General features: G+C 45.6%; 1 protein-coding gene and 1 long non-coding RNA gene across 2 annotated transcripts in view; one reads left to right on the top strand and one right to left on the bottom strand.

Annotated features, from left to right (window-relative positions):
• The window catches only part of LOC144169070 (acetylcholinesterase-like), a 295512-nt gene that overhangs the window by 241698 nt on the left and 26263 nt on the right, over nucleotides 1-27551 (bottom strand). The gene's annotated exons all lie outside the window — the stretch shown is intronic.
• Nucleotides 6038-12988, top strand: LOC144169069 (uncharacterized). Its single transcript, XR_013322354.1, has 3 exons — nucleotides 6038-6780; nucleotides 8304-8573; nucleotides 11458-12988. It is a non-coding gene; the product is annotated as an uncharacterized LOC144169069 (long non-coding RNA).

The following is a 27551-nucleotide window of genomic DNA, read 5'->3' as shown; positions in this document are numbered from 1 at the left end:
CAAAACTGATGGCGCAGAAAAATCCGAAGCCAAGTGCACGTAACAACCGCCAAGCCTCGAGTTGTGGCTAGTTCGAAAATCATGAGTCTACGTCACACAATCAGCCCCACGGTGGTTGAACGATTGCAGCGCCAGTGTCCCCTCTAGCATATATTAGTATAAATCTCTATGGTTGGTACATCGTAAGGGTTAGAGTTACGGCTACGCAACGTTAAGCCTAGATATAGGACCTGAAAGATATATTGGCCAAGACTCTCAATGACATTACCGAAGAAAGAAAAGGGATAAATAAATCGTAATGATGGTAATAAAAGGAAGCGTTCGGCAGCTGGAAACTAATTGCTTCGAATTCACTACATCTGAAAAGGTTCTCGAAATGTTTATTGCAGGAGAACCCTTCAACAATTTCGACGTGAAACGTGTACTCGCCCAGCACCTCTGTGTCGGCATGTGGTTATCATGTGGTTAGATGTGGTTCTTACATGTGGTTACAATTAAAAAAAAATAATTGCAGAACATTTGGCCGCAAGGATTACGACACATGCTGCATTATACTATAACCCTCGTATTTAGCGCTATGATTGAGGCCATGAACCGTCAAGAGAGCAACCAATGTAATTCGCTTATAAGCAAAACCTACACGTCAGACATGGGACTCTCCCCCTATATACACGCGAAGCGAAAACTACCTACAGCCGTGGCTACACAACGTCCACTCGGAGTTTATAGAAGCCTGGCAAGCACCCCAACTACCTGCACTCGTTCTAGCACCCACCGGCCCAAGGGCATCCCAAGACCCCATTTGAATTATACGACGTCGCACAACCGCTCCCACCAAGCATGCACACCCGCCTAAATAAAAGTTGCACCTCTTCCCAAACCCATGCACCCGACCATCAGCAAGGGACGACGTGACGCGAGGGTTCTACACCTCACCAATAAATGTGCAGAAGACCCACAAACAAGATGCACCGACGTCGCACCGAATCATCAGCGCCGAGAACAACTTTAGCAGTTCTCACCGTGAAAGGAGACATCCCCGATGCGGCCTCATACCACCTACCCGTTGCCGGCGCAGAGGCAATAGGCGACCGGTAAAAAGCGCGAAGGCTCACGGGTACGTCGTCTGCTCCCGCGACTTCCGGTTCGAGATCTCTCCTGTCGTCCCGTACGCCGGCGGCTTTCAGGCGCGTGTGTGCGTGTTGTTTATTTGTCACAGGGTGCTTAGCTGTCAGATAAACCACTAGTGGGGTCAATCGTTGTTATTTATGGAATTCCCTATGCATGAGCGTTTTTTTCCCCGGTGGAAACAGATAAACAAGAAGCACACACGCGCGTGAAAGCCGACGGCGTACGGGAGGCCAGGAGAGCTCCCGAACCTGAAGTGGGGTCCCTCCGCGGAAGAAAACAATGTACCCATGAGTCTTAGCGCTTTTTACCGGTCACCTATGCGCATGGCCCATGCCACCGCGACTCATCGCAGCCAATCACATGTCACGAGAATCACAGACTCCACTCCCAATACGGATGAACACCAAGGTTCTACCCGTACTCCAAAAGTTTCCAGGAGACACCGAAATCACCATCGTATTGGCCCCAGGCCGCTAAGACCTTTTCGGGAACGAGCAAGCACACTTGAAAATACCAATGGTGAAAAAAATGGAAGTTGCGCACCACTGGCTTAAGTTGGATGTGCTATGTTGATTTGTTTGTGCTGCACACAAACAAATCAACATAGCACATCCAACTTAAGCCAGTATGCAACGCAATTTCTTGGCAGAAATTTGCCCATAATTTTTCAATCTATGAAGTCCTAAAAAGGGGGGGGGGTTAACGTTTGATTTCCGGAAATAATTATGCTCATACCCTTCGAACAGTCACCATTTCCGAAGGCGCGTGGTTAACCCTCTAATCTATGTATTTCGCTCGGGCAGCCCAAGTTGAGGTTCGAAGTAAAGTCAAAACCGTTCGTTAGCATTCTTACAAGGGGGTATGCCGCTTGTGTTTTTCGTTACTTGCGTAGCAGCCAACCCGTATTTTGGAAGGACCGTCTTCTGAAAATTCATCATTTGTACTTTGCATTCTGTTTTCTTTTTTTTAGCTTATGATGGTTGCAAACCTCCAAATGAATGGCAGACGTTGAGACTTTAAAGGTACCCTGCAGCCGTGACCACAAAAGCTTCCGTTGCTCTTTCGCTTGTGCCTGGAAGCCCTTTGAACGCTACAGTTATCGCCTGCACAGAGAAGCACTGCGTTATTCGCTTGTCGCGCACACACCTCTTCCAGTTTCTACTTCGCCTTTAATGGGACTTTCTTGAAAGTAGCCGCCGAATGTGTTTACTGCCGTGAGTCAAAGGAAACCGGTCAATAGCCGCGATACAGCCGTAATGACTTCACTCAAATGGGCAAACAATCGTTAGGCCGAAAAAGAACGGGAACTATTTTGAGCAAGCTGCTAAGTTATCTGCTGGTAGGTGTAGAGGAGTAATGTTTGACTTCGGCACTTTGTAAGTACCGTGTCCCGTGTTGACAGCGTTCTGAAAGCATTTCTGATATTCAGAAAGGTTGGTCAAAGTATTGCAGGGTTTATGTACGCCGAATAAAGCGAAACATCGCACCGTGAAGGGGGGCGTGTGCAGACACGCAAGCTGGGATAAGGTCCGGAACGATCAGTGTCAGATCAGATGAAGATAACACTTTGCACGCGTCATCGCTTACCGTACTTTCCGGCAGACTTAAATGGAACAGTTACGAGCGTCATAAGCGAGATAGTCCGGCCTTGAGCCCCGGAGTGTTATAGGGCACTGTGAATCATATAGATAAGGGAGCAGTTACGGAATAAATACGGGTGCGTTATAGTGCTACTTTACGGCTAGCGTATTATGAGGGTTAAAATGCTACCCACTGAACGATACATGCTCTGACGTTTAGTGATAACGCTCAGAGGGTGACGGTGTCAAACGCTTCTTTCGCCCAGTTGTCCTAGCGCCGAAATGTACAGTCACGAACTAATGAAACGAGAACACAAAAATATACGCAGAAGACGCAAAATCACAGAATATGGATAATGGAGATAAAATAATGGCTCGCTACTGGTATATTTGGAAAGACACGTTTTCAATCTTTGTTATTGTAATAAAGTCGCGCTATTATTTTCCTTGCACGGAAACAAAAAATCGCGCTATTAGTGTGTTCTGGTTCATATTTTCGGGTTCGAGTTTCATTCGTCTATGTCCGTACCGAACGTTCTACTGCGAGAAAAGCCGAAGTGGCGTAATCTTTACAGATTGTGTCATGATGAATGGGACACAGTCTGCGTCAACATTTAAAATTATTCGTACACACTAAACTTTTTAACACCCTTAAAGGTGCTAAAAGGGTGCACTCAACATTTTGCACCCTTTTTGCACCTTTTAAGGACTAAAACATTGCTCCGGCACCCAATCATGAGGGTGCCACATATTAAGGGGTGTAAATCTTAACATTTTTACACCCTTTAAGGTGCAAGGAGGGTGTACTGAACATTTTGCACCCTTTTTGCACCTTTCAAGCACCCAAAGATTGCTCGGGCACCCCACCTCGAGGGTGCCAAAATTCAGGGGTGTAATCAACAGTTTCATAGGGTGCTACGACCGTTAAAGGGGTGCTAAAAAGTATTTCTTCTCGATTGGGGTGTTACCACGGCACCTTATCGTTAGGGTGCCTAAAAGAACGGTGTGTGAATGCAAGCATGCAAAATTGCACAAAAACAGGCTGAATGTTTAAACCGCACATTGCGCTATTTCACCGCCCGTTGAGAGAATAAATATGAACTCTCCACATAGACCAGGGGAAAGGCTCTAAAATTGCTGTTCGTAAATTGAACAAAACGTGCTGAATGTTTAAATTCCACTCTGCACTAATCTACTGCTTCGAGTGTATCACAAGGTTCGTTTCGATGTCTGGGTGCACGGGAAGGAAAGGCTACAAAATGCCTCTTGTAGTCCTATAAATAAAACTTTTACGCGAGGCATCGGTGTCCTCAACGAAATCGAATTTACCTAAGAATTTCTTCCCGTATTATTATGCCCCGGGCAAAAATTCCAACAAGACTTTCTTGTTGGGCTCACAGCACGCCTGTGGGGCCAATACGAAGTTCTGTCGGCACTCTATCGTTCCAATAGCCTAGTCTTCCAACAGGGAGTTTAACCTTGATGGCGTTTGTGGGGCCAATAAGAAGCTCTGTCGGCACTCTATCGTCCCAACAGCGTAGTCTTCCAACAGGGAGTTTAACCGTGATGGCGTTTACCGGCTCGCCAACACGATAAGTCAACGCCAACAGACGCCTCGTTCGTAATTAGCGGCGCGAGCGCGCCATCAGACAGAACCGACAGACGCCCTGAAGGTGGTTTTTAGGGCCTAAACAGCAGCGTCTATGTCTGGCATAGACGCTAGACGTCAACGTTTGTGTTCTGAATTTTCCCTTCAGTAAGTAACAGTCAGACGGACGATAACATAACTATGTGAAGATATGCTTTGGCTCATACCACAGCAAGCGCAATCGTTTGTGGCTGCAGCCTCGGTTGCTCTTCGTCCACAACAAACTGAATCGGCTGTACAGCTTTCTTCGAGGGCGTGTATGCAGGGGTTCTATCTTCCTTTTTTGCGCAGGCCGACGGGGGCGCTCGTGTAAAATCATTGTCGCTCGTCGCTGCCGTAGGGTTGCCACCTTCCTGGTTTTGGACCGGCCCGACCGGTTTTTTAAACAGCGGGCCGGATGCCGGTCCATATCTAAAACCAGCCGTCATCAGCCGGTTTTTTGGCTTTTGTGCCGTGATTATGCCCGTTTTGGCGTTTTATAAGCGTCAATTCAACAACTAAGACAATAAATACGTGTCGAAAAGCATAGGCGTGCGCACAGGGGGGGCAGGGGGGGTGGCCGCCCCCCCTAATCATCTGAAGGGGGCGCCAAATTTGCCCCATGCCTTGCCGATGTAACACTTGAAAGTAAAATTTCTGCTCATAAATATTTTGTGTGTGTTGCAATTCCATCACATTGAAATAAAAATTTTATAACCATCCCTCTTTGCACTGCGTTCGCACCGCAAGGCCTTCAGTGAGAAGAGGTCGGGAGTTGCTCTGGGGGGGGGGGGGGCGCAGCGGTAAGACTTTGCCCCCCCAAATTGAGAACTCTGCGCACGCCTATGTCGACAAGCTGCGCAAAGACACGCGAGCAGAGAAAATACGCGGGCGAGCGCGCTGCCTCAGATGGAGGGGGACCTAAGCGAAGAACAAAATAACGAAATTCTACCGCCGCGGTCAGCAATTGCGGTTACTTTTCAGTGAAGCACATGCAGAGCGATTAACCAAGCTCTCAATCACTTTCAGTACAAACGTTATGTTGATTTCTCTCTAAGAAAACACTACAATAAATGGCACTGCATGTTAAAAAACATGGCGTCTTTTTTCAACACAATCCCCCCCCGGAAGGCCCGTTTTTTTTTTCGGGGAAAGGTTGTAACCCTACGCTGCTGTTCTGCCTACCTGCTTGCTGTACCTATTACGTCGCCGCCACCGCAAATCCCCCCTTGTTACAAACTCAGAGGTTTTCGCACTGTTAGCAGTCGTTTTACACGATGGGTTTGATGCGCCTGACATGCCAGGAGTGACATCGCTTGTAGTATTAGAGCGACGTTGCTTGTCTGCAAGACGGTGCCGGTCAAACAAGCGTTATCAACGCCATAATTCTAACGGCACATTCCATTTATTTCGTGGCTGCCGTGGCTTTCGCAGAAAAGGTCGGGTTGACTGCGATAGCTTTTCTTGAGTCAAATAATGGAGCTTTGGCTCAATCGCTTGCAGCGCTAGCAATGCGGCCTCGTCTGCAAGACCGGTGCGTGAGAAACAAGCGTTAGGACAGCCAGAATTTCAAAAATGCAGCATAAACTAGACCATCGTTAAAGGAGGCGATGACTAGACACAAGCAACAATATTCGTTGACAACTTACGTAAGTATATAGTTGTTTTAGGCGTCTCGAACACCGCCCGCCGACATAGCTGTTTGTTAACGCGTCCGTTTACTGTTTTGTAGGTCAATGGTTCGATTCCTCGTCGAACGTGTTTTTTTTTTTTTTTTTTTTTTTTTACGTGAGGGTTTCATTAGCTCCTTTTTTAACGACCAGGGTAAGCACCTGTTCCTTGCTTTCTATCACGCCGACATTTACCGCCCTCTTCCTAAACCCAAAGTAGCTCGTTTTCTCGCACGTTCTCTCTTGAGAAGCCCGCCGTGAAAACAAAACCAAAACAAACGTCAAACCTCTTTACAATATCAGTATATATGTCAATTACTTTATGTGTATTCACTTTTTGTGTTTAAAAACCTTAAATTTAAATTATAAACACATTTCAGACTTTGAAAGCAGAAAGATAATTACCAACATTACAGTAGTAACACAATTTTCGTCAAACATAGAGGTGCTGCATTTGAAGTCTGGCAACTATCTCTCACTTTTGTGTGTGTTTTTTCATGGCGTTTTGTGCCGAGTGGTTGGTGGCGTGATTTAATCTGTTTTATCTATTTCAAGCTTAAATCATAGTTATAGAAGCTTTATGGGTGATGTCTACCCTTCTAACCTACGCGTGTGTTGAACATGGGGACCCCGGAAGAACGATCATCGCCGGATAAAATACTGCGCGTCAAAAGTGGATGACATTGCATCAGAACAAAGCGTGTTCGTGTGTCCGCGAGATGAAGACGACAGTGAAGGAGAATTTTACGTTGGAAACATCGTTTTTGCTCGGGTAAGTACGCATTTTTTATTATTCTGTATTTGGTTGGAACGAGTTCTGGTGTTTATGGGTCAGTAATTCGCTAGACCCCCATCTCGTTTGCTCTGAGAGCCTACGTGAGTTAGTATACTTGTTTGGCGCCCAGTCCACCGTTTCCGCAGAAGACAGCATCAATTTACGCTGAAGCTAGACCTTGACTACGATGCTCGCGCTATGGTACACGGCTGCTAATAATTTCACATCACGCAAGGCTCTTTAACACCGGGGCGTTTGTTTATGTGTCTCTCAAACAGTGCCTTTGCGGTTGCAGATCGCAGTCGCAATTTCGCGTGAGTGGCACAACGCTGTGATTAGTCCTCCCTCGTGAATACCCGCGGTATACCAAGAAATAACATGAACAGGAGGTTCCCTGGAAGTGCATGTGAAAACGCGTACACGTGATTCCATGGCTGGCGTCTCCCCCCCCCCCCCCCCCCCCCCCCTTCACGAATTCCGTGCAGTGCGCTTCGCAGCTATTGCGCTCGCGAGACCGACGACCGTACGCCTCGCGGTCTTCGGGCCGCGATATGTGTGCTGTTCTCGTGAAGCTCGACAACAGCGAAATTGCCGTACTCGCTCGCCAACGCGCCCCGACAGCGTACGCGTCGACCGGGTGCTGACGGAGTTGTGCTGGAAGAAAAGCAGGCAAGAGATGAGGGCGCACGAGGTGTAGTTAAACATGAGAATTTACAAAGTGCAAGGTGGAGAAAATAGTATGCAAGGGCCGGAAACGGTGAGAGAGTTCGGGCCGCGCGCCAGCGAGCGAGTGCGGTAATTTACGTTGCCGAGTTTCACGAGTCCGGCACGAATATGACGACGCCCGTCTGAGAGTTCATAGAGGTATAGAATTCACATACGTGCAAATTGAAGGTGAAATGCGCGCATGTGGCCTCGCAGGGAGTTAGCATAGTCTCGGGGTAGTGGGGGAGATTTCACAACGCCTACGAGGCGCCTGCCGATTCTGTCAGAGTAGCTCTCGGGAAGTCTGGGGCTTGATATGAGAGGCATATGTATTGTATAAATTAGTGCAGAAAATTGAGCCAATTCGCAAGTTCTCATTTTCGCAAAACCGCGGGCCATACAGAGACTAACAAGAAAGCTGTAGGCACTCACTCAACTCGATTTATATTGGAGAATTGAACGTGCAGATACAAGTCAGACATTGAAATGGAGGAGCCTCAACTATCACACACCAGTTCCGATTGAAAGCAAGGGATACAGATGAGCTGCTAGCATGCGTTCCATGCAAATTAGCTCAGTAGCTAGCTTTGCATGTATCATGCATACCCCACTCACAGTACCTGCGGGTCTAATAAATACATTCTTACTGTGACCTAAATTTCACTTGGGGTGTTCCGGGAATGTTCTTATTAGTGCCTTGGAGGTTACTGTCTTTAAACGATTAAAAATCTACTTGATGTAAGCATTCGTGCTTTGTGTGTGCTCTTCTTGTATTTCAACAAGTGTCAGCACACTCACAGATTATGCACCTGCAGGTGCTGCTGCTGGCTGTCCTGGGTCAGCTGCCTTCCAGTCCAGTTTCAAAGGCTTTGCCAGGGCCTCCCTTGGCCAACCGACACTGCACCTGCTGTACCCAAGTACTGCCTGGCCTTTCGTTGGTGCTCCGTACGCTTTGCCACCAGGAATGGTCATTCATCCATCATCTGGCCGCTTGGACCACCCGTTCAGAAGTCAGCGCATTTGCTCGACACATCGGTCCAGGCACTGCTGCCATATCGGTGCACCCACCGATTATGTATTTTCAGGTTAGTTATTGCATGTTGTGGAACTTGCCATGATGTATACCTGTTAGCAGTGCTGTGGCCTCTGATTATTTGAAACATTTTCATGAAGCAGTGCTGTGCATATGGAGCGTGTCATTGCTTAGCAGAGATATTGAAGAGAATCTGGGGCTGACGACTAAAGAGCAAGAAGAGAAATTGAACTGACTTTGAAGCAAGTATTCGTATGTAATCAAGCCAAGCAAACATTTAGGATCTTTCGATATGGTTTTAAACTTGCAATACAAACTGGTCTACTTCAGATCATACTGGTAATAATCATACTATACCGAAAAGTACATCCCGCAGTCTGTAGAATTCTGACAGCGCTTTTTTCGCAGTCTCTCATGACAGGCACTAATCTCAATGGTTGGAAGATAGTCGAGGTAGCACCAGTCTTTAAATCAGGAGACGGTACTTCACCATTAAATTTCCCTAACAAGCACCATATGCAAGGTCAGGAAACATTTCATCCACTCTCAGGTCGCTAATTATTTATAAAATCACAATATCACATTCGAGTATCACCACGGTTTTCACAAGGGTTACTTGAGAAACACAACTTTCAGGATTTGTTCACGATCTACATTGATCCATTGACACAGGCTTACAAACTGCGGTAGTTTTTCTCGATTTTTCTAAAGCATTCAATCACATTGCACACCACAGACTACTTCTCAAACTTCACCCTAATGTCCTCACTTGAGCAAAAGATTTTCATTCTTCTCAAATGCAGTTTACTTCTAATAACTATATACTTCTTTTGCTCGTGCCACTTTGTTGTCCCCCCAGGCAGGTTGCTTGGTCTATCTTCCATGTTGCATATCCTCCCATGTAGGTCTATTTGCAGATGATGTTGTAATTTATCACACAATTTCTTTCAACTACTACCGTCAATGCTTTCAATCTGATCTTAACGCAATTAACTCCTGGTGCTGCAAATGGCTAATGTCGCTTATCTCTAAAACAAAGTGCATGACTTTAACGGTGGCAAGTCTCGGATTGTAAATACTTACTTCATTAACAACAGCCTGATTACCTCTTGAGACAAAGGTGTTTTGGTAGGCCGGTAGGGGAGGGGGGATTGCATGGTGGATTTCAAAAGGTACATCGATTGGGAAAATAAGACGTGTGATTAATATTTTCATTTGCACTCCAAAACTCGCTTTATTTCTTATGTTTAACCCACTGCCGTGGCTAGGGTGGTGTGCTGTGGAGGCGAATGTCGGTTAGATACCACTTGGTGTAGCCGCTTTTCAGATGGAGGCAACACGTAAAGACGCCCGTGTTTGGAGATTTCGATGCGCACAAAAATACCCAGATGGTCAAAATTAATGCGAAGCCTTCCCCTACAGTGCTCCCCATATCCCAAGTGTAGCTTTGGCGTGTTAAACCACCGTTTTTTTTCTCATGTTTTTGGTATAGTACCAGCTGCTGTAGCAGGTGCAACTTAAAGGTAAAATTATACATAATGTTTCCAAGAGCTAAATATAAAGGCCATATTGAAGTGCGTTTATGGGTCTATCTTATAGCAGTAGTGAAAGATTATATACTCTGGTGCAGGTTAAGAACGCCAATGGCTCATGTGGTGTAGTCCAGTGTTTGACGGAATGCCGTGTAGGCAGGTAAAAGCATTATTGCAGTGATGAAACGTAGGTCACTGACCAAGTCAAGAAAGCCATTTAACGGTTTGTTGCTTGTTCACGGTGAGCATGTGTCGTGGAAAACGAAGCTATATATTGGGCATTACGGGGCGCAATGAGTTTGCATAGATATGGTGCAGATTGCCATCCATTATGTTGATAATGTTGGGCGTCGTCTGAACAATGAGGGACTCGAGCAGTAATCGAGAAGATAGATTGCACTCAGTTGTCAGTAATTTTGCCTTGTTCCAGTCGACCACGTGTCCCGTCCTCTCACGGTGCTCTGCCAGTGGACTTGTTTTTGCATGGCCCTTGTTCACTTCGTTCCAGTGCTGCATTAATCTTCTGTGCAGATTGCCCGTTTCGCCAATGTACACTGATTTGCATTCAGCGCATGGAATCTAATAAACAATACCCGGAAGCTTGGAGCGTGAGAGGGGGTCTCTCACGCTGACAATGTCAGAACGCAGCTTGCTAGTGGGCACATACACAATGTATGCACTGCGTGTCTTGAAAATGTGTGCGAGAGTTTCACCGATGTGTGGGACGTAGGTAATTGCTGCACGTTTTGATGCAGTCGTTGTCCTGAATATAATGCCTAAAGCATTATATTCAGAAAGAAGCGAAGAGGGCGACTAGCAAGAATCCACATTGACATTAGCAGGCAGAAGCGTCCACAAGGCCTGTGTCAAAACGTGCTGCAATTCTCGTCCTACACATCAATCAAACTTTCGCACGCATTTTCAAGAAACACATTGTGCACATCGTGCAGGTGCCCACTAGCAAGCTAAGTTCTGACATTGTCAGCGTGAAAGACCCCCTCTCACGCTTCAAGCTTCCAGGTATTGTTTATGTTTTGAACAAAAAAAGTGCCATTTAAACGTGACACCTCCTTCCTTGCCGATTTCTGATGCCTGATTGTTCAGTTTGTGGGGATACGTTTAGCAGATTGCTCACATGTCTAACCTGTATTTGTGCTTGAGCAGTCAAACGCTGATGTTAGCAGTGAAGTAGGTGAAAATTGTAGTTTGATTGTAGTTGTGTGCAGATTACCTACATTGTGTTAATTCGTAGAAAAGCAAAATTGAGGTAACCCTGCTAACTGTTCCGCATTGCAGCATTTTATTATGCAAACGTTAAGGAGTTCAGCTGCTTGTTAAAGGTGAAATAAACAGTGGTACAAAAAGAAGAGCATCTACTAAACAGAAATATCTTCACAATCGCAGGATGCCAACGGTCCACCTACCAACTTGTGTCCTGCATCGTTTCTGCTGGCTGGAGCGGTTCATGGAGCATTTTCCAGCTTCTCAAAGTTTGTGGTCAAGCGCTCCTCCAAGTGAAAGATGCCGCAGAGGGATCTTTTGTTTTAATGCCACAATTTCACGTGCTCAGCAGCAAATTTACTCGTAAGGCTTTTTAAATATTCATCACCCAAGAGGGCATGTTACCTTCGTCTTCGGTGGAATGTGTCTGCACTCAGGTTATTTGTGACAGAAACAAGTGGACCACGTCATGAGAGTCATTGAGGCCTTGTTGATTGTGCATGCTTCTGAAATGACATTTTCATTAAGCTGAATACTTTCCACATATTACGATTTGTGAACAAATTATGGTAAAAGTCATGATTAGTTGTACTACACTGCAGGAAGGAAATGCCAACATACGTTTTAAGCACCTCCGATATTTCAGATCGTTGGCTGGTGAGCAATAAAACAAAACTGAAATTTTTTTAAAGTAAAATCAAATATTCGTTGTCACCAGTGCATGACCATAGTAAAAGCTATCTAGTCACCAAATTTAGAATTAGACACGAAATGCCAAGAAAAATAGGGAAATAAACTAGACAGCTGGCTACAATAAACCAATTCGTAAAATTCCTCAATGTCTATCAAGTGATGATTCAGGCGGGTTAGTTAAGATGTCAGTGGGTTTACACACCCAACTTGCAGGGAAGCACATGAGCTCCCAATATTAACATGTTTTTAGTGAAGACCGTCTTCCTTCATTAAGCTGCTTTGCACATTGATGCCAGTCTGATAAATGTCCTGAATTTTTGTTATGATCAATCTTTGTATCGGAACCATATATTTTTATATGATGTCGCTGTGTATTTCTGAAACTGTATCTAGTCACTAATTCCAATTTGTTGTGGTCAGGTTTTTTCAACTAATTCGTAGCTTTTTTAACAATTATGGTATATTTTGTGTGCCTAAAGGAATGCCTCATTGCATGTTTAGCCTATGTAGTGTTGAAAGCGGACATTTTGCTTCAAAGTGGAATGTCGGGCTAGCAACAAGGTACTTCGCATGCTGCTCACTTTCATTCATGCCATTATTTTTTATATTATCATTTAAAATTAAAAGCCAACCAATTTGCTGTCGTTTTAATTTTGTCACCTACTTTATACTTTCTTTTTTTTTCAACTTTGTGTAAGGATTGACTATCCATATTTTTATGATACCAAGGCGTTGGACTGGGCTAGCTGGTACATGTTTGAATGGATGAAAAACCATAGGAAAACCCAGGACACAGAAGAGAACGACGGGACAAACTTGTGCCGTCATTCTGTTTTAACTGTTTCCTGTGTTTACCACTGGTTTTTTATGCATTCAAACATTTTTTATGAGTTTGTTGAACAGTGATTAGTTTAGGTGTGTTCAAACAATTGTTGGCTGCGAAGGCTCCCTGTAGCATTTGTATAAGTGCTCTCTGCTTTTTTGTTGAGCCAATACCCCACCACCAGTCTTCATGAGGTGGTCTTTTGTAGAAATAAGTTGAAATAAATATTTGTTTGCATTGCTTTACATGTTTTGAAAGAATTTCTTGTTCATTCTTGTTTCATTCAACCCCGTTTCAGAATCCTGCTTAAGGCATTTCCTCTGTTATTTTTTTTCAGAACCAGGAAGGGTGCTCATCCTCGGTTCTTGCTGAAGCAGCAGTATCCATACTTCACACGTGAGCTCTGAACACACAGTAATTATGGTATGAAACATTCTACCAGTATAAGCCTGCTTTGTAGACGTCATTGTAGATGTCAAAGCTCTTGACAGTGTAGTCCAATGTCTGGTGTAACGGGCAATGTCTACAACTTGGAAAAATTAATTTTGTGGCTATAATGTTTGTGATTATTTTAAAATGCACGTCAACTACTATTTAGAATCGCTGTCTAAATTGGCAGCCATTTTCCTGGTGGATACAGAAAGTGAAAAAGCGCATGTGTAGAGATTTCAGTGCACCTTAAATGTCCCAAATTTGCTAAAGCTAATCCAAAGCCCTCCTTGTGGTGCACTTCATATCCCATGTACAGTTTTGCGTAAAAACAGCTAAAAATTTATGATCAATTTAAACTTATTTTAATGTTTTTAAATGCAAATATTCTCAGTTTAAGCTGCCATATTTAGAGTAAAATATTTTGTAACAATTATATAGCTACCAAAGGTTTACAGAAAAGCTTTTTGCTTTTGGTTGTGCACCTTCTTATCAAAAGAAAAATGTTGTTAAGAAAGGCAGAAGAAACCCAACTATGGAAATTAGCAAACCCTAAAGCTGCGGATAGAATGAATGTTTTGTAGAGAATCTTTTGCTGATTTCAGTTCTAGTCAACTCTAAAAAAGTCTATCGACGTAGAATGCTTACCGTGAGGCACCTCGTAATACTAGCCAAAACTAATGGGCCCTGGCGGTTGGCTTTTCATTTGCAACAGTGACAAATGACCCCACATCCACTGGCAGGGACATAATGCAAGGCACCATGTACAAGCTAGCCTCATGATAAAATAATGTTTTCTGAACAATGGCATTACATTTCAACCATGGGCTTCACCAGGGAACTTGTATGCATTGTTCTGTGATGTTTGCAGTTCTTGTTATTGCTATGTGGGGTCATTTAGTCTAAAGGTATGTTTATAAAACTCCAAATACCACCAAACCTTGCAAGTGCTGTACCATATGAATATTTTTCCGTAAAGCAAAAAGAATAATGCAAACGAAAATAAATGGCTTGGGTACCCAACTTTTATAAGTAGATTATGAGCCGCAGTACGGAGGGAACTATATTATGAGCCGCATTACGGAGGAAACTATACATTTTGCATTTGGTCTTCCTTGATATTGAACCTTCCTGCTCAGCTCAAGAATAAGGCACTAAACATTGCAGGTAGCTACCTTGATTGGAAGTTTGATGCAATACTAAGAAGCCAAGGGTTTTAAGGTTCAAGGAAGTTTTGTGTGGTTGAAGTGTTGCACACCTAATTGCTTTCACTGCACAGCATGGTTAGGCTCTGCAGTGAATCTCGAAGGATGTGTACTGCAGTTCGGCAAAGTGAACATATAATTGGTTTTTTACGAAGTTTTGGGTAATCAACTACCTCTAAAGTTATAACTGTACTGAGATGTGGCTCCTGACTTTTTAAATTGATGTTTTAACAATCGGTGACACAAGTTCAAGGAAATTATCAGCTGATGTTGAGCTTCAATGGAATGTCTCACAGAACCGAGCTTGGAAAGCACGAATGTTTCATACCATAATCGTGTGTGATATTGTGCAATATGTGGTCTCACACCTGCTGCACCTGTGAACCGAGGATGACGCACCCGTTTTGTACCCCTTTAGGTGGGTGCTTTTGCAGAAGATGCTCCTACAGATTGGGGTGCTAAGTAGCACCCTAGGATACTTTTAGGCGGAAAAGGGTGTTTATAAGGCACCTGTCTTCTGGGGTGCTTCACAGAGGGTGCTCCTGCGGCGACAAAATCCAAGCACCCTAAAGGGCGTAAAATATTCAGTTTTTAGGGTGCTCCTGCGGCGACAAGCTGAAGCACCCTTTTGGGCGTAAAAATTTTTAGTGTGTATACAATTATTTGACACGTTCCCGGTGAAGCAGGTTGTGCATATTATAAATGAGGCCTAAATCATGAGCGTCTTCACTATAACCTGGCCTTTTGATTGCGCCGCATGCCCACAAAATGAACCTGTGTCGGTGTTACCTCTAGTTATTTCCATTGAGACACTCTGATTAAAACAAGAAAGTGATTTCGAAGCGGCGCCGGAGACGCCAACAAACAAAAGCCTAAATTGAAGCAGCTGCTCACGGAGTGCTCACAGTTTTCTCCCGCATAACAACTCCGCTTCGTTACCACGGAAAAAAATTCAAGTTGGGGCAAAAAAAAAAAAAAAAAGCACGGATGGAAAAAGGGAGGTACGGTCGGCGCGCACACCTCGGCCGTACAACCAACCGAGCTACGAAAGAAGACGCAACGCCGTAGGAGATATAAACGGGCGAAAAGGCAAGGTCGCCAGGGTCGAGGGAGGAGAGCCCAGTGTTTCCAGGGGTCGAGGAACGTTCTTTATGTGATAGGGCATAACGACGTTAGGTAAAAGCTCGCCACTTTCCTCCCTGCCGTCGGACGCCTGGAAAAAGAAAAAAGGAATTCCACGTCGTTCGTGTACGCCCTTCTCCACCTTCCTTTCCCTCGTTGCGTGCCTGTTTCATCGTTGCTGTCGCAGCAGCGGCGGCGTCGGCGGGCGGCCCTTGTCCCCGCGGGATAGGCCTGGTGGTGGCTGGTTTCCGCGGCGGCGGCGGCGACAGGGGCCGGACGCCTTGGGCGACGCCCGGAATGCCGGGGACCCCTAATTAGGAGAGCCGACGTGGCTGCTTCTCGTTTAGCCCTCGGCGGCCGTGCTTCTTCTTTTTCCCCCCGACCCTTTCCCTCTCACCCCTCTCTAGCGCCCCGTATCAGCTGCCCGGTGCGCTGTGAGCGCGGGCGCGCGTGCCTGTGTCGTGTTTCGTTAGCGCGCGAGAAAGAAACACGAAATTGCAGCGCTGGGGGAAACGCGATTGGTGCGTGCGCCGCGTAACTGTGGGGCACGGAGTTTAATGTTTGCGCCCCCCGCGGGAATCAATTAACGCTTTCTCTTTGCCCCTCACCCCTTGCCCGGCGGTCTCCTTCCTTTTTTTTTTTTTTTCCAGCTTCTTCCCCTTTGTCTCTCGGTTTAGGCGAGATAAAAAATTGTTCCACGCACACTGACGTCGAGGGTCTGGTGTTATGTGCGCGGTTGTGGGCTGTGTTCTCCAGTTTTAGAGTGGTACGGGGAAGGACCCGCCGTGGTGGCTCGGTGGCTATGGCGTTGTACTGCAGAGCACGAGGACGCGGGTTCGATTCCTGGGCGTGGCGGCCGCTTTTCTGTGGGAGGCGAAAAGCAAAAACGCCCGTGTGTTCGAGATTTCGGCGAACGTTAAAGATCCCAAGGCGGTCAAAATTAATCCCGAGCCCTCCACTACGGCGTGCCTCGTCGCTTGTGTAGCGTCGGCGCGTTAAACCCCACAATCAAACCAATCAAGTCAAATCAGTTCGAGGAAGGCATACCAGTACACCCTGGCGTGTTCATGTTCCAGTTTTGCGCAGCTTGAGGTGACGATTACAGACAGGACCGTCTAGGGACACCAGGTGGCAAAAAACTGCGGTAACCTCGTTATAACGAAGTTCTCGAAAAAAAAAAGACGGGATTCGTTATAAGTGACAATGCGTTGAAAGAGAACATGATTTGCTCAGAATGCGATGCGGGTGTTGGGACCATGAAACACTTTATAAAAAAACGAGATTTCGAATAAAACGAGTCGGTAAGAACCAGTGTGTCGAACCGAAAAAAAAAAATGCCGCTTAGGTTTCAGTTTTCGGTTCGGTTCGGTTCCAGTTCACCACCCTGATTATAACGAGAATTTACTGCAGTTTGATTTAAAACGGAAATTTTAGCTGCTCGGAAGAACTTCATCTTCCCAGACAGTAACAAAAAGACAGCACACAACGAGTAAGGAATAGACGCTACGTATGCTGGCGTCGTTCGTGGGGTCTATTCCCCACTGGTTGTGGTATTTTTTTTAACGCCTCTGACAGATGAAAGACTGGTTCTTCACCCTGACGTAATGTTCTTGATTCTGATTAATGCGAAGTTCTCCTTCTATCCTCTTCCCTTCTGTCCAACTTTCAAACACTTCAAAGTGCAAATGGTTCCCAGAGACTCCCTCGAGTATTTCCGCTCGCTGGCGTTGTAGTCAACATGAACGTTGCGTAAAATGCATGGGGCGCTTACGTGGCACTATGAGTTCAGCATCATTCTTATCCGCGTGTGCTTCTTTCTTTTGTTTCAGGCGAAAAGCAAAAACGACCTTGTGTTCGAGATTTCGGCGCGCGTTAAAGATCTCCAGGTGGTCAAAATAATCCGGGGCCTTCCACTACGGCGCGCCTCATCACCTGCATTGCGTCGGCGCGTTGAACCTTACAATCAATCAATCAATCAATCAATCAATCAATCAATCGATCGATCGATCGATCGATCGATCGATCGATCGATCAATCAATCAATCAATCAATCAATCAATCAATCAATCAATCAATCAATCAATCGATCGATCGATCGATCGATCGATCGATCGATCGATCGATCGATCGATCGATCAATCAATCAATCAATCAATCAATCAATCAATCAATCAATCAATCAATCAATCAATCAATCAATCAATCAATCAATCAATCAATCAATCAATCAATCAATCAATCAATCAATCAATCAATCAATCAATCAATCAATCAATCAATCAATCAATCAATCAATCAATCAATCAATCAATCAATCAATCAATCAATCAATCAATCAATCAATCAATCAATCAATCAATCAATCAATCAATCAATCAATCAATCAATCAATCAATCAATCAATCAATCAATCAATCAATCAATCAATCAATCAATCAATCAATCAATCAATCAATCAATCAATCAATCAATCAATCAATCAATCAATCAATCAATCAATCAATCAATCAATCAATCAATCAATCAATCAATCAATCAATCAATCAATCAATCAATCAATCAATCAATCAATCAATCAATCAATCAATCAATCAATCAATCAATCAATCAATCAATCAATCAATCAATCAATCAATCAATCAATCAATCAATCAATCAATCAATCAATCAATCAATCAATCAATCTTTTGTTTCGTGCGTACCTTGTTTGTTTTTGAGCAAATTCAGTCCATGGAATACTGGCCTCCACGCAAACATCGCAATCTCATCTCGCTCTTCCACTCCATCCTACCTCGCGCGGGTAGATGCGTCCGGCGTGCGGCATGGCATACAGTCCACTCCAAACTGTGTGTTTGTGCGTGTATGTGCACTACCCCTTCGTCAATATTTGTGTTGCGCGACCTTACCAATTCCTTCAATAGAAAGATTCCGTGCAGTTACAGCACATGCTGTTTAAAATTAGAGAATTGTTTACTAATGCTAAGGCATTCTTTTGCCGCTTGCCCTCATCGAGAGTTTTTTATAGGCAGATTTGGCTATAAGAAGGAAAATAGTTAAACTTATTTTACAGGCGAGGAATCTAGGAGCTGGGATTGTCGGCGTCTCCTGTCGCCGTCGTCTGCTGTCATCACGGTAAATCAAGTTGTCAAGCGATGGTGAAAAACAAGCATACTATGAATAAAACTCGTTCAAAAATAAACTAACATGATTTAAAATAACTTAAAATACAGGAATAATCAGGGTTTAATCGCTGAACAGAAATTTCTTAGATTCCCTCTCAAAATTGGTTTCAGCAACCAAGTTTTTTCCTGTAAAGCATACTTCTTAGCACGCTGCGGCGTGTGACACGAAGACAACTCACGGCCAGTCTGTCTCTCATTTAATTGCTTAAAAATAAGTTCAACGCAAGAGAGAGAGAGAGAGCGCCACTGCTTCAGCAAGCACGTGATTGCTCCTCCCACCGGCGCGTCAGTGCACGCAGCGTGGCAAGAGAGAGAGACTTACAATCTTTGAATACACTTATACACAGCATGCTCCGCCCCTCCCCAGGTTTCACGTTAGTGGCGATGGCCCGGCGATTTTTGATTGTTTGAGGCTTCCCTTTGTTTCTTTTCGCCAATGGTGTAGATATACACTGTTATATCGAGTAAGTGACTTAAGTTTGCCAATTATGTAGAAAACGCGTGATGCTTTTTCACAATTTTTTATGCATGTGTCCGTCGTTTTTTGTGGGGCTTTTTTGTGTTTGTTTTCGTTTGGGGGGGGGGGAGGGTTTCATTTGATAAATTTCTTCCTATTTGTCTATTTTTCTTCCGAAGATTACCTCCCACCAGTTATACCCGTCTACGTTATTATAACCATTAAATGGGTTAAAAATGCGTAACTGCGATAGTTATGCCTTTTTGTGAAAGTACCGGGATTACACGGTTGTCGCTGTGGAGGTAGTCAGCAAAGAATGCTATGCATGAAGCCGGTTTTTAGAAATGTCTGCGCTGTCTTTAGCGTCCATATGCAACCATCAAGAGGCACATTGTCGCGTGAGCACGAAGCAAACAGCGAAAGACAACGTTAGAGCAAGACCAGAAATGACCGCTGATGCAAATGATGACGAGCCTCACATGGGTCTGCCCGTGAACCCGTAACCGACAAAAGCCAGTTTGTCACGTGAAATTGTAAAGTAGCGGCACATGACATGTAAAATACCGCCCCGAGGTCTCCGCAAAGCTACCGAGTGAAAAATATAAGAAGAACACCCGTTTGGGGCAACCAGGAGTAAACGCAGGCGTAAAAGCAAAACCTAAATGACTTCAGCAAAAGTGATGACGTCATGACTTATGACGTCCATGCAGTACAGTGGAGCACCTCTTGATGCTGAACTAGTTGATCGCGTGGCCCAAGAGAGGCGGAAGCGAACAGGCCAGAAACATAAACGGTATACGGTGAAAAGACAAAACGAAGCATTCTGCTATGCGCGAAGGGACGGTTGAGCAATTTTCAAGCGGTGTTATCACTCCGTAAATAACCACGCGTACACGAACAAAGCGCACAAACATTCGATAAACTAACGTTGGTCTACAGCTCTCGCTAAGCTCATCATACCATTCTTGGCAACATTTACGGTAGCTTACGTAACGTGCGGTACGAAACGAACTGAAGCCACACACTCACGCTACTGCCCACGAGCCGCTCGCTTACGCACACCCACACACCTGTTCCTACACTCTCTGACCTCCGTCGACGATGACGCAACCAGCTCCACTAGCGCAGAACCGCATCACGCTCGCGTGAGAGGCCGGTATATATGCGCACACCGCGCGGACGATTGCCGCCGTCTCCTCCCCGTTGCGCGCCCGACGACGGTCTTGTTATTTCGAGCACAGTGCGGGCGTGTTTGCCCTCGCTCCGTTTGTCCGGGTATGCGGTGTGCACTGCACGGCGCCTGCGCTCGAAGGAGAAGACGGCGTGCGGAGCGACAGCAGCCAAACTCGGGGAACAAACACACCGACTGCTGATCAATAAGGCATCCACTCCTGCTCGGCGCTCGGTCCAAATTCTCCGCTCTTTGCGTGCGAGGCTACTGTCCCGGTGGACGACTCTGCGAAGACGAACTGTGGGATAGCGGTCCTTCGTTTAAAAATAGCGTGCGCCCAGGTAGTGTTCCTGAACCTCCAAACCAGCGACGGCGCAAGGGGACGGGCGTTACACGGTGCTTTACTGTCTACCCGATACTCTATCGTCGTGGGCTTACGTGTTTGGGCTGTTGCGATGATAACAGGGTGTGCCTCACACGCAATACACGCACGAGATGAAGCGAACGCGGAAGGCTACATGGAGACTTCAGTGGTCGTTAAGTAGCCCGAGGCGGTCTGGATGAGTCCGTACCACGTACATTGGGGCTCTTAACTTCATTTTTGTTCTTTGCTCTCTCTCTCTCTCTCTCTCTCTCTCTCTCTCTGTCAGCTGGACTGATGATGTAAACAAAATGACCAGCAAGTAAACTAAAACAAGAAATATACAAACTCGAAGCATAATACAGATATGACTGCGATTATTGTTAACTGAAGGTACGATTCATATATTTATGCATACTGAATAAAAGTGTGGCGCCCGATCTACATGACCGCATTCCGCATTGAGTCCTAATACTCACGAGATTGGACGCAGGTTGAGGGTCACTATTAATTGCTTCCAGTAAACGTTTTGTAAGCCCCGCGGTGACGACTAAGCAAGTCAATAATACTAAGGACACTTAGATGCACAAGGAAAGAAGCTGTTGCGAACGGGAACGTAACATCATTGTAGCATTGTCAGTCGATAAAAACAAACCAACAAAAACAACACGCGGTGAACGGACAAAACACGATAACACTCAAGCTACGTTTCAGCTGGAGACCTAATTTTAAGACCATTGTCTAACGAAGCAGCATACGCAAGACAAAGGCCTATGAAACTGTCCGCTCAAAAAAGTGGCCCGGAAACGCGGATATGAAATTCCGGTGAAAAGCGCCGTCTATGGGTAAGAATTAACGGAGTACGTTAGCCCGGCGAAGCGTGTGGGGTGGCATGATATAATAACTAAGAATAAATTGATCTCTTGGTAGCGTACGCTGTTTGATGGAGCATTAACACACAGGCCCAGATGACTGATACGAGTTTGTGGGGGAATTAACAGACTCCTCCTCTATCCGCCTGTTTTTACACACTAGCCGTCGGAAAATTCTCGAACAGAGGACTACGTACGCCCTCATTACGCTGCGCAGAAAAGCTTCACCATCCCTACCTAAACAAAGTTGACAGAAGCGGGAAAGCTTTCTGACAAAAACTGTGTCAAAAGTGCGGCAAAATCTTCGCTAAAGGTGTGTACCCTCTATCGCCAAGCCTTCAGAGACCCAAATCGCGAACGAAGAACGAACTCACGCGACGATTTTCCGCGCACTAAGTAAACGCATCTACGAAGGAACCAAATGCATACCGATACGTGGTTTATGAGTTAAAGGTATACTCTTGTACTTATTTTTTTTTATGGTAGATGCGTGTATTGTCTTATCTAGAACCGTTCCTTTTTGACGATTTTCAAGTAACCGCTTTGACGCAATGAAAGCCCAGCTTTACGCACGCGCGACGTGTCTAGAGATCTCATCAGAGCTTTTCGGCCGACCAACCAGGATATGGGGAAATGCATTATTTTTTTTACAGGACGCCATCGGTCCCACTAAGAAAGCTTTCGCTTTAAAAATTTACAACGCCAAGCCGAGCACATTTCAGAGAAGCCACACGTCCCCGCCCGCTGTCGTTGATGCACCGCTCCATTGGGTCTATACGTACGGTATATATCTTTCTAGTACTTCATAAATGGCAGCGCTGCCAAACACGGCGCAGCGGTTCGCATGCTTTTTGTCACATTCATTCCCTCTCTTTCTCTCTCTCTCTCTCTCTCTCTCTCTCTCTCTCTCTCTCTCTACATATATATATATATATATATATATATATATATATATAAAGGTAAGTAGAGACAGAGACAAAGGAAAAAGACATTAAAAATAAAAATAAAAGTTTACTGGCGTTTCAGGAAGAGGACTTCCTTTCTTCAGACCTCTTCCTGAAACGTCAGTAAACTTTTATTTTTATTTTTAATGTCTTTCTCCTTTGTCTCTGTCTCTACTTACCTTATTTTTTCGCTCTCTGTGAGAGCTTTTATGTTTCCAGACTATATGTATATATATATATATATATATATATATATATATATATATATATATATATATATATATATATATATATATATATATATATATATATATATAGCGAATCAGAATAGAAAATGAGGGGCTCGTTGAAAATGACACAGAAATAAGGGTTGGCAGTCGAGAAAACCTCGGAAAGCAAAGGGGAGGATGTGGTAGATCATTGAAACAGATTAAGAATTTGGAAAGAAAGAAAGAAAGTGAAGAAAAAATGCCCGCCAGGTGGGATCGCACCAGACCGGTATTCTGGAGGTCGTGGGTTCGGATCCCACCTGGCGGGCATTTTTTCTTCACTTTCTTTCTTTCTTTCCAAATTCTTAATCTGTTTCAATGATCTACCACATCCTCCCCTTTGCTTTCCGAGGTTTTCTCGACTGCCAACCCTTATTTCTGTGTCATTTTCAACGAGCCCCTCATTTTCTATTCTGATTCGCTACATGCATAGCGAGGGCCTCTGTTCTGGCAGTCTTGTTGCCAAAGGGAGCTTAAGAGGGTTCAAAGCTGGTCGACCACTCTGGACATGTCGTAGACACTCGAGTCACGACCCGGGGGTTAAAAAGAAGGTCCCCTTCACCCCGATTAGTCCGAATGGCGCTGGCTACCACCCCCAAGCACAGGAAACAAATCTACCTAACATAAATACCCCAGAAAGTGAATGGGAAAATCGCCCCGCCGGTAGCGTAGTGGTTATCGCACCAGACCGGTATTCTGGAGGTCGTGGATCCCACCTGGCGGGCATTTTTTCTTCACTTTCTTTCTTTCTTTCCAAATTCTTAATCTGTTTCAATGATCTACCACATCCTCCCCTTTGCTTTCCGAGGTTTTCTCGACTGCCAACCCTTATTTCTGTATATATATATATATATATATATATATATCCGTGCAGGTTACGAGTTCATTCACATTGCTCAGTAGTTTGTGCATGTGCGGCGGAACCACAGCTTTGCATTTCTCTTTTAAAGGGACACTGAAGTGATATGTAAACATTGCGGGATTACTAGCGCAAATTGTAGTCCGGAGTCCCCAGGCCATGTTTCGACCACTCTAGGCGCGTTTACGCGATTTTATTTAGTAGAAAAACTAATTCGAAAACGCTGTCCTCCTCTCTTTACGCTCGCCCATTTTCTGTGGCGTTTTCGTGTGACGTCAGGAGGGGATGAGCTGGCAATTGGCTGCGCCACGGCTGCGCTACTGCACGGCTCCCCGGCCGACAGAGTCAGTCGGCCCAGCGTTTCGTCCGCCGGCCGCCGGCGGGTCGTCGCAATCAAGGAGGTTAAAAAAAAAATTGCTTGGTCGCAATTCGTTCGCTTAGTTGAAACGAAGCCAGGACACGTTTGTGAATGGAAGAATGTGCCTTTCTTTACTTGGTTTGTTTGTACACTGTATCTAGCTCCAAGTCAAGGTCGCTTCACACAAGCGCTGCACATGCGACGCTTCGCTGACTGGTACGCCAGTAGGAAAATATAAGGCCTCTTGAAGGCGGGAGAAGAGTCAGCGAAGTCAATATAGGTACTAAGGAAATAAAATCAACTGATATTATTACCGTACAGCGTAAAACTAGGGCGCGGGAAGCACTTTTTTGCGGTGGGCGAACAAGCACAGCGGTCAGCAGCACGACTACGCATCTGCGAACGCTTTTCCGTCTACGAAATTCAATTGCTAGACGTGAGCTACAGTGGAAACTCGGGCGACGCTTACTGCACGATCGCAGTACAACAAATAGTCACCTAAGCGGCTTGAAATGCGAAAACTAAATAAAAGTGTAAACAGGTTGTACAATATATACCCTATATTAGCAAGGCATTCGCGTCCCGCTCTGTGGCCTAGCGGTCTGGGGCGTTAGGAATTCACCGCTAATGTTTTGCGAGTCACCGAATCCCCGCCGGTACGTGCTTTTTTTTTTTTGTAAGTTAACTTTTTTGTTTTCCGCCGATGTTTTCTATATTGAGTTCACCTTTTTTGGGGCCGCAACGTTCATGGCTACACGAACTAGTTCACAAAACGCGCGCAGGCTGGCACTGGCGCGCTAGCGAGTTCTTGTTGGCGTGCTGTTGCCATAAGCACCGACTGCTTGCAGGCAGTGGGCACAGGCCAGAATGAACAGACCCTTGGCCTGGTGCGAACACGCTTTTTACGATACAGGCATGAGGGAGGCAAGCTCCAAATATGGGGGAAAAGCGCATGACATTTGGGCGTCTGCGGGTACGCGGAGGGCGTTCATCCACTGCGTAGGTCTCGGCTAGTGAATGCTACGACTACAAGCCGTCCTGGGAGGCTTATCTTGCGCATTTTACAGCCGACAACATGGCAGAAGCGCGGTACGATGATTACTGAGATATTGAGAATGCCCATCCAACAAACCCATTGGTTATGTTTTACAGAACCGAAACCGAAACCGAAACTTGTGTGATTGCTAACCTTGGGCATCGTCCAATCACGGCGCCCCTCCTCTCAACGTCACAGCCTTAGTTGGTGCGGCCGCCGCAAACCGCGCATGGTAGTTTTTCTTCTTTCGCGCTTTGTAAAATAATTACCGATTTGTCAACCGGATAAACGATGAAAAGTGTGCTAATTTGAGCCAGTCTACGCAGTGCAAGCAAAAACGGGAGCTTGACAAATTCACTTCAGTGTCCCTTTAAGTGGTTAGTACAACAAGAGGACGGAGCCAGCTGGCACGCAATCATTAGCAATGTATGACCAGAGTCCTTCAATGCTTCTCCCTGTCATGAAACTTCCGGCCAAGTTTGGTACGGGGACAAAGGCTACCGCGAGGGGCGCCACCGCCGATCGGAGGGCATCGGGCGGCCGCCGCTGCTCTGTAGCCAGACCGGCAGGCAGGAATGCAGTAGCAGCATGCCCGTTCGCAGCAAATTTTTTCTCCACTCACAAAATGATAAGTCCATTTGAGCGGCCCATGACACGTAAAGCGAAAGCGCACTGCTGATAAGGCGGCGAGCGTCTGTTTTATCTTACTCCGTGGTCCGTTCCCTGCCAAACGCGCTCCGACCACGCCCCCGGCTGCCCTCCGATCAACACCAGCGCCGCAGCGCGGCAGCGCACGAAGCTCTCCCATAGCGTGACGGCGAAGTTTCATGACCAGAAAGGCACTGAAGGACTCTGGTACGACTCATGGTGAACGAAGCAAATCTCACTCCCACCAAACTTTAAAGCGTGCTTCTCCTGCTACACGGTCTTATTGCGGCAAAGCCTGCATTGCAAACGCCGCTTCCAGCGACAAACATCAGGGAGGGTATCGGGATGCGCGTCGGCGAGAAGATGGAGAGGTACTCCGTTTCGGGTAGAGAGAAGACGAAGACAGTGCGCTCGCGCTCACTCTCGCTACGAACCGCCAGGCCAGTTAGGAGGAGATAGCCGCTGCATTTTGCCGCTATGGGCTCGGACTGTCGCGACGAGAAATGGTTTTTAAAGCAAAAACTTTCTTTGTGGGACCGATGGCGTCCTGACAAAAACAGTAATGCATCTCTTTATAGACCAGTTGGTCGACCGAAAAGTTCTGATGACTCCACCAGACACGAAGCGCGCGCGAGAAACCGTGTTTCTATTGTGTCAAAACGGTTAGTCGATCGCGATAAAGGAATGGTTCTAGGTAAGACAATACATAGATCAATCCTGAGGAAGGAGTGCCTTGGTATACCTTTATCACATAAACCACGTGTCGGTATTCATTTAAGTCGTTCGTAGATGCATTCACTTAGTGCGCAAAAAATCGTCGCGAGGGTTCGTTTTTCGTTTGCGATTTGGGCCTTTGAAGATGTGACCGCACTTTGAGCGAAGGCTTGACGCACTTTTGGCGAAGGTTTGACATGACAAAGCTTCCGCGCTTCTCTAACCTTTCTTTACGAAGGGATGGTAATGTTTTTTGGTCTACCTGAGGTATCTGCATGGTCAAATTGAGGAGGAGCTTTGGAGAAAGAAGCAAAAAGAACAATTGAGGGGGATGAACTAAGCGGTTTTGATAATGACACAGCCATTGTCAATTTCAATTTTGCCGATGTTTTTTTAAAAAAATTTACCAAGCAAAAGCTTGTTGTGCAGTTGTGATGGAAGCTGAGACGCTTTTTTGCTTTTCTTTCCGTGCTTCTGGGGGTTTACGTATACGTAAAGGCTGTTCATTGACTAAAATCTTGAGTGGACTTTTTAGTTGTTTCCTCACGAAGAACGTAACTTTAGTAAGATATGTCTATATTTACAACGGAACAATTGCCTCAAGTCGGGGAATCAAAGTTTGATTTATTGATTATGATGTTTAGCGCACCGAAGCCGCACAGGCGATGAGGCGCGCCGTAGTGGGGGGCTCCGGATTAATTTTGACCACCTTGGGATGTGGAATCAAATTTGAGGGTGAGTAAGCGATCAGTGTTTAAATTGAAGTTGATGATACCTGCTTTAGTCGCGTTAGTAGACCTCTTCCCCGTAGCGCGAATTGTCCGTGTCGCGTGTGAGCTAATGTGGACGCACAGGCGGCATGATGCGTGCGTTGTCGTTGTACCGGTTCGCAACAAGAAACACGCACTGCGGAGTCAAATTGGCCGAAGTGAAAGGAGATGCTTGATTTCGTAGCTGACGGTTGCCTCGACTCTAGCACCCAAGCCATGGCTGGTGTTAAAATACCGTGGCGCCATTACACAGCTTTGAGAACTCTTGGCGTGCTACATTATGCGCAGGGTTCTTCTCTGTATGAGATTTTATATACTCCTTGAAATTAGAGGGTTACCAATTGGGTGCTATCTATAGTGTTTC

Source organism: Haemaphysalis longicornis, unplaced genomic scaffold (genome assembly GCF_048455015.1).
Source record: "Haemaphysalis longicornis isolate Haplotype H1 unplaced genomic scaffold, Haemaphysalis longicornis Haplotype H1 scaffold_2, whole genome shotgun sequence".
NCBI classification, from domain to species: Eukaryota; Metazoa; Arthropoda; class Arachnida; order Ixodida; family Ixodidae; genus Haemaphysalis; species Haemaphysalis longicornis.
This window is presented reverse-complemented; position numbering and strand designations above follow the sequence as displayed.